The following is a 7516-nucleotide window of genomic DNA, read 5'->3' as shown; positions in this document are numbered from 1 at the left end:
GTGGCTTATAATTCTTGGTTATGCATGGGTAATAAAGCATAAACCACAAAACTAGACTGTCATTCATTAATTTAATCTTTTGGGACTCACCATCTTAATATAAAGTAAAAGACCATTAAACTAGAGATTAGTTCAAGATTAAAATTTAATCAGTTGTGTGTTCTTAGCAAGGATTTTCCAGCTTGATTGTGTAATGTAAATTTTAGCGCAAATGATATCAACATTTATTCTAGGTAAGAAAGAATATGTTTTTCAGAAGTATACTATGTATAGATTTATGTTTATTATACTCAGTTTTGGCTCATATGTCCTTTTAGGTGGTGTATTAGTCTGGGTAGACTAGAGAAATAAAATTCATAAACATGCATGTTTTATAAGAGAGAGTTTTATATAAAGGGTAATTGTACATTACGCATCCAAACCCAGTCCAGTCCAGGCCCACTTTGTAGATCGATGTCAGACATATGGGCTAATGTTAGCCCATATGTCTGACATCGATCTACAAAGTCCTCAAACTCACAAAACACATGCAATGATGCTGAATGCAGGAGGAAAGCCAAATCAGTGAGCATGTAAGCATCTCAGCGCTGGCAGGGGTCTCCACATGGCTGCTCCAGCACCCAAGGCTGCATCAAGGCAGGTCCACGTGGCTTCTCCTCACGGATGTCTCGCAGGAAGTGAGCCTTTCCAGCTGAGGCAGAGAACTGGCGAAAGCAGCCACAAATGGCCCGGCTGTTAGGGATCAAGAGACCAGACAGGCAAGGCTCATTGAATCATTTATCTCTCTGCCCTTCAATTAATCCCACATGTGTTCATCGGCCAGGCTGGTACAATAAATCTTAACTATCACAGGTGGTAAAGAGGTCATTTAATGAAGCGAAGACATCTCAAAGGACTAAAAATTATGTGTCATTTTAGAAGTGAATAAAAAGCTTTAAAAGAGAAGGAGTCAGGCATTAGTGATCTTGTACATTAATTCTTATGCAGAAAGGCACTAGTGTTCTCGCACACGTTGGAATATTTAAGCATGACAACCCTTCACTGAGCAGGAACCAGCCCCATCCACACATTCTCTTCCTAGAACACTTATGGTTGATCTTTACCTTCTCCTTGTGGGACTCTTTAGTTTAGTCATTGTATATCGGACTCCTAAAGAACAGGATGTGATCTTAGAAATATGCTATTTGGCATCTCAAGAAAGTCCAGACCTAAAGTATCAGCATGGTCACTTGCTAACATCTTCCAAGTGTACAGCTGTTATCATCACAATGTGTCCAGGCGCCAGTCTTGGGAAGTATAGTTTACAGCTTTGTCCCAATGGCAGAAGTGTTGGTATTAATTTTTTCTGCATTCTTGACTTTTAAGGAAAAACAAGTTTGGGGAAATGATGGAAAGGGTGGAGAAACATATTTTCGTGGTGATGAAGTCATAGCAACTTTCCAGAGGAAGACAAGATGTCACTCTCTTGACCTTTTAAAATTCTTCATGAAGTTCACATCTCCATCCAGTTGGTCAATTTATAAAATTTAGACCACATTTAAGAAAGTGGGGTGTCATGCTACGAAGCGTTCTTTCATGGAAACTGTGTTGACGGTAATCCTTAAACAAATTACTTGGTTGAGAGTGTGGTCTGCGGTATTAACTTACTTTCATTTCCGGTTTTCTTTGGACTTTACATTAAAAAACAACAAAAACCCAAACCAAATAAGAATTCATTTGGGTTGTTAAGTTGACCAATTTGTTGCTTCTGTGAATAGTATTTACATTTATTACTTACTGGGGTGCTTACCCACTGCTATGGAGTTTGACTGAGGGGTGCACTACAGGATTTCTGAGGCTGTAAGTCTTTGTGGAAAGAGGAAGCCTCATCTTTCTTTGAAGGAGCAGGTTGCAGATTTGAACTGCTGACCTTATCATTAGTAGCTCAATGTGTTACCCACTACATCACTGAGCCAAGCACAAAATCACTGCAATTGAGTCAATTCTGACTCATGATTACCTTATAGGGAAGTGTAGAACTGCCCCTGTGGGTTTCTGAGGCAGTCATTCTTTATAGGAGTAGAAAGCCTCATCTGTTACTAGTGGTTTCAAACTACTGACCTTGGCTAAACCACCAAGGCTCTCAAAATCCTTAAAAGTTTATCTTCTTTGAGGCAGAAGAAACTTGTTTCTGGCTTCCAGGGTCCCTTTTAAAACAAACAACATTTGGTACAGCAAAATATATTTTCAGAAAAGTACACATAAATTTCCAGATGCCGTACTCCCCAGGCGACGAGTTCCTATCAAAAAATAGAACAGTACCAATAGCATGTAAACTTTTATTAATTTTTTATGTTGATAGGATCTTGAGATCTCCATTTGTGTGTGTGTGTGGCTATTAGGAATAGTACTGCTAGAAACATACATACAAATAGAGAACTCTGAACAATGAATAAGGAAGACTAGGGAAGAATTGATGTATTTAAATTGACAGGTTGATGAAGAATATTGACTATATCATGGGCTACCTTGGACTGCTAAAAGGACAAACCAATCTGTCTTGGAAAAAGTTTGGCGAGAGTGAGAGTGCTTCTTGAAGACAAGGATCGAGAGAGTTCAGCTTACACACTTTGGGCGTATTTTCAGGAGTCTCTGGATAGGGACATCATTTTGTGTAAATAGAGGGGCAGCTAAAAAGAGAAGGGCTCTTAAGCCACCATGGCTATAACAGTAGGCTCCAGCACTGGAACCATTGTGAAGATGGTGGCGGACTTGCTGTGCTTTGTTCCATTGTGCATAAGGTCGCTATGGGTCTGTAGCAACTCAATGACACCTAACAATAACAACCAGAAAATGGATACATCTGTCTTCGAAGAATATATCCAGAATGTTCCTCCAAAGTGGGGGTGGTGACATTTTGTCTCACTCATTTGGACATGTTATCAGAAGGGACCAGTCAATGAAGAAGGACATCATGCTTGGCAAAGAGTCAGAATAAAAGAGGCAGGAGTCTCAAAGAGATGGGTTGACACAGTAGATATAACAATGGGTTCAAAGACAGCAATTATTGTGAGCATGGAGCAGGACCAGGCAGTGTTTTGTTCTAGTGTACACCGGGTTGCTATGATTCTGACCAACTTGATGTCACTTAACAACAGCAATAAATGAACTAGAATGTGTCTTTGGTGAAGAGATATATACATTTAATTTGGGCATGTGTTTTGGAATGACATTGTTAGGCTGTAAAATATGGATACCTGTATTAGTCTGGGTACTTTAGAGAAACAAATCCACAGAAACTCATACGTAAAAGAGAGAGTTTTATATAAAGGTCAAGTACACATCTAGAAAACATAACATACCAACCCAGTGCTGCCCAAGTCCACAAGTTCAGCAGTAACCCGTATGTCTGACATCAATCCACAAAGTCCTCCTCCATCTCACAAAACACATGCAATGATTCTGACTGCAGGAGGAAAGCCAAATCAGTGAACGTGTAAGCATCTCAGCACTGGCAGGGGTCTCCACACGGGTTCTCCAGCACCCAGGGCTGTATTGGGGTAGGACCATGTGACTTCTCCTCAGGGATGTCTTGCAGGAAGTGAGCCTTGCTGACTGAAGCAGGGAACTGGCTAAGGCAGCTGCACCCTGGTCCGACCATCAGAAAGCAAGAGACCCGAGAACTAGAGAGGCGAGGCTCACCAAGCCATTTATATCCCTCAGTCTTTCAATTAACTCCACATGTGTTTATCAGCCGGCTTGGCACAATAAACTACCTCAGGAGCCCTGGTGATACAGTGGGTTAGGAGTTGGACTGCTAACTACAACGTCAATGGTTTGAACCCATGGGCTGCTCCAAGAGAAAATGATGGGGACGTTCGCTCCTGTAACGATTTACAGCCTTGAAAATCCTAAGGAGCAGCTCTATTGTACCCTACACGGGTCAGATTTGACTCATGACAACGGGATTAAAAATCTGTGTACCGTATATATTCAGCTTCCTTAAGAACTGTCAAATAGAGTTTCTAAAGAGGTTTCCTAATTCATCACCTTTTTGGGTTCTTTTAATTGACACAAAGGAGAAATGGTTGAACAAAGGGCCCTGGCATGGAAGGCAGACTGCTGCAAAGTGCAGATAATCTTTTCTGCTCAAGGTGACTACTGTTGGTGTTTTTAAAATACTTTTATTCAACAGAATCCTTTATTCCTATGCCTAACCTTTTCAACTGATTAATATTGAATAATGCTGCAAGAAACTTCCCTCGGAAAATCTGAGATACTCTGAAATAATTTTCAAGTTGCCTACACGAATAACAATGTAAAAAGTAAGTCTCCTAAAAAGATCACCTCTCTTTGAGTCATGTCAAAAAAGCGTTAAGTGAATGATAACCTTTCCTTGTTGACTTTATTTAGTTGACTATGCAGCTTTTACTGAACTAAGATAGAAAGAAGGTGGGGAAATGTTGGGAAATGCTTTTTAAAAAACAAACAAGAAAGCTTTTCAGTGGGAGATGTGATGAACAGCAATGAGGTGGTCATTTCTGACCTCTTCTGGCTTCCCTCCTGCCAGGAGGCAGGTCAGACATAGGTCCATGTTGTTTGCTTTTTCACCTTTTCTGACACCAATTGCTCTTCTCGCAGACCTCTACTACTAGGCTGGGTTCAACCATCTGTTGTAATGGCCACAAAGAACTCACAGTCAGGATTTATGTTGTTTATTGGGGAAGGTGATAGTTTCTCAGAATTCAGGATCAGCACACTGTCTGGATATAGTCATTGGTCCACAGAACACCTCCCTTTAGCCACCTGCCACAGTGTCCCTCTGCGGTCCGTGGTCCTTCAGCCTCCTGGCGCTTCCTCATAGTCCCTCAGTCTCAGGCCAGATGAGAAGGTAGCTCATGGGCTCAGTGCTGGTCCTCTGGAGTCTCCATCCCGCAGTCCCTGGGGAATCCCCTCCTGGCAGCTTCCTGCACTTCAGACAGAGCTCTTGGGCAGGTTCTTCAAATGGTCCTGTGACCCCCCCCCCCCCTCCGGTGTCTCTTACTCACTCGTTGCCATAGCGTTAACTCCTGGAGACTCTACAGGACGGGGTGGAATCGCCCTCAGTTTCCGAGGCTGTAAACTGTCCCTCTACAAAAGCCATCTTAAAGACGCCCCCAAGAAAGCAAAGGGTGTGGCTTGGTTCACGCGGCCTGCTGAGGTCAGAATTTACGCCAGCCTTAAAAATAGGATCGCAGCCACAGGCATAGAATCCAGAACGAGGATACATCACAGAAGGAATGACGGCTATGGCTGGGTCTCGCTCAGCCTTGCAGCCGCCCGGGAAGCAGGGCTGTGCTGTGTTCCTGTCTGTTTCGGGGGATGAGTTTAGGACTTTAGGATCACCTGGGTCAGTGGCTTCCAGACGGAAACTGGCCTCTACCAGGAGAGTGATCGCAAACGTGGCTGCCTTGTCTCTGGTCTTCTCAGTGACAGATCCCCCTCTTGGCCAGGCCTGGCGGGGGTCACCAGCTCCGTGGGCCTGAAGCGGCTTCTGCTGGCAGCCGTGGCACCGGTACCCGGCGGAGAATGCATTTCCTTTGCGTCTTGACAGCGTTGCCCATCCGCTCACACTGCATCTTCCAAAGCGACGCCCCTAGTTCTGCAGGCGGCTCCTAGGGAGGAAAGCGTGTGCGTACCTGGTGGGGAAGGCCAAGGCGGTCTTTCAAGACCTGCCAGCGACACGTTTCACCCACTCCGGAATCGCCTGTATCGAGAGAATGCTATTCTAAATGGCTCCCCTTGAGGAGGAGTAACGAGGTCCACTTGCTCTTTCCCTCGGAACTGCAGCGGCTACAGGCTGCTCAAGGATCATTCTCCCGAGTTACAGTCACTGGAGTTGTTGGGTTTGGATAAATGGGGTAACGTTATGGGAAGGACGCTGGAAAATGCAAAGGCCCTTTTCTGGTTGAATCCCTGCAAGAGTTTGCAGCGGACGTGTGCAATGTCTATGGTGGGAATGCAGGGGTAGAGTTGGTGGCTATGAAATCATTGGGCACCTCCCTTGAGGCAAAACAGACGTACGCTCCACTAAGTCCTTAAAACCTTGCTTATAAATATAATTTTGAGGATGCTGTGGTTTTTAGCCTGGCCTTCTGGATCATGATCGCCTTGGCGGTGATCATCATGTCTTACAGCATTTGGAACATGGATCCTGGATCAGACAGCATCATTAGAATGTGACAAACCAGATCTGAATGGATTGAACTTCCCCGATGCCAGATAGAAGAAAGATTCAGAAGTTTGCCATGTTTTTGTTAAAATATATCTATCTGTGGTTTAAAGTAGATAGTATACTTTCAATTTATTTAAAAAGCAAACTTTGTGTCTGCCTGTGACTTTTTTAGAGTGAATTATTGATGTGAATCAAATTGTGTGTTATAGTTTCTATGAAATGCTCAGATATTAGGATCTAGCTATTTAAGGGCATAATTTCATTCCATTTGAAATTTGGAAATATGCACTGCAATCCATGTAAAATGTTCAGATTAGTTTGTGTTATTTATTATGAAAAAAATTACTGAATTTATTAGAGAAACTTAAGGATGCTGAATGTCCTTAACATGGAGATAGGTGGAAATCACATTTAGACTGTTATATTCTATGGACCATTTGTTCATTTTATGTAACTGTCTTTGGAACAAGAGATCTGGTTTCTAACCTAGTGGGGCACTACAATATGGATATACTTACACAAATTCTTAATCCTGGAACCTGAATTCTGATAGAGGACTGCTATTTTTAAACCTCTTCAGAATGTTTGGTGATCAGTATGGTCTGGTGTCGATATTGAAAATACAGCTACAGTGATATAAGAAGAAAATAGTTTTGTGGGGCTACATCTGCTTATACATACAAAAGCAACTCTTTGGGGGGTATGAACATAAGACATTTTTATTTCAGTAACTTCTCCCCTCATATGAGTACATAAAGTTTGTGGTATCACTTCGTTCTGTTGAGTATGAAATGGAACTAGCTAATTCCCACTTTTCTGGGGAAGTGGGCCAATGTCTGCAAATTAAAGACAATGATTCCTTTCAACCCCCCCCCCCCAAAAAAAAAGAATTCATGGTTAGAAAGGCCAAATTAATTGACTACAACAATAGAATCATAGAACCATATAATAAACCATCAAACCAATATAACCATATCTACCTGAAGAAGTCCTGGTGGTATAGTGGGTTACCTGTTGGGCTGCTCATTGAAAGGTCAGCAGTTTAAAACCACTGGCTGTTCTGTGGGAGAAAGAAGAAGCATTATTCCCAGAGAAAATATTTATTCCCCGAGAAGCCCCCAGGCGCGGATTCTCTCTGTCTGGTAGAGTCACTCACTGTGAGTCAGATTGACTGGATGCAAGGGAGGTTGGTTTTGAGTTCTGAGACCTGAGACTGGATCAGATGAAAACAGAATTAGTTTGGACACTTTATCACAACAAAGAGGTTTATTATAAGAATATGGTCATTCAATTTTCTTTGTACAGGTTTCTGAGCAAGTCCTG

At 42.6% G+C, this 7516-nt stretch overlaps 1 pseudogene; it reads left to right on the top strand.

Moving 5' to 3' along the window:
• The first annotated feature begins 5267 nt into the window (after window positions 1-5267).
• LOC142439952 (renin receptor pseudogene) lies at window positions 5268-6201 on the top strand (annotated as a pseudogene).
• The last annotated feature ends 1315 nt before the right edge of the window (window positions 6202-7516 follow it).

Source organism: Tenrec ecaudatus, chromosome 2, assembly GCF_050624435.1.
Source record: "Tenrec ecaudatus isolate mTenEca1 chromosome 2, mTenEca1.hap1, whole genome shotgun sequence".
Taxonomy (NCBI): Eukaryota; Metazoa; Chordata; class Mammalia; order Afrosoricida; family Tenrecidae; genus Tenrec; species Tenrec ecaudatus.
This window is presented reverse-complemented; position numbering and strand designations above follow the sequence as displayed.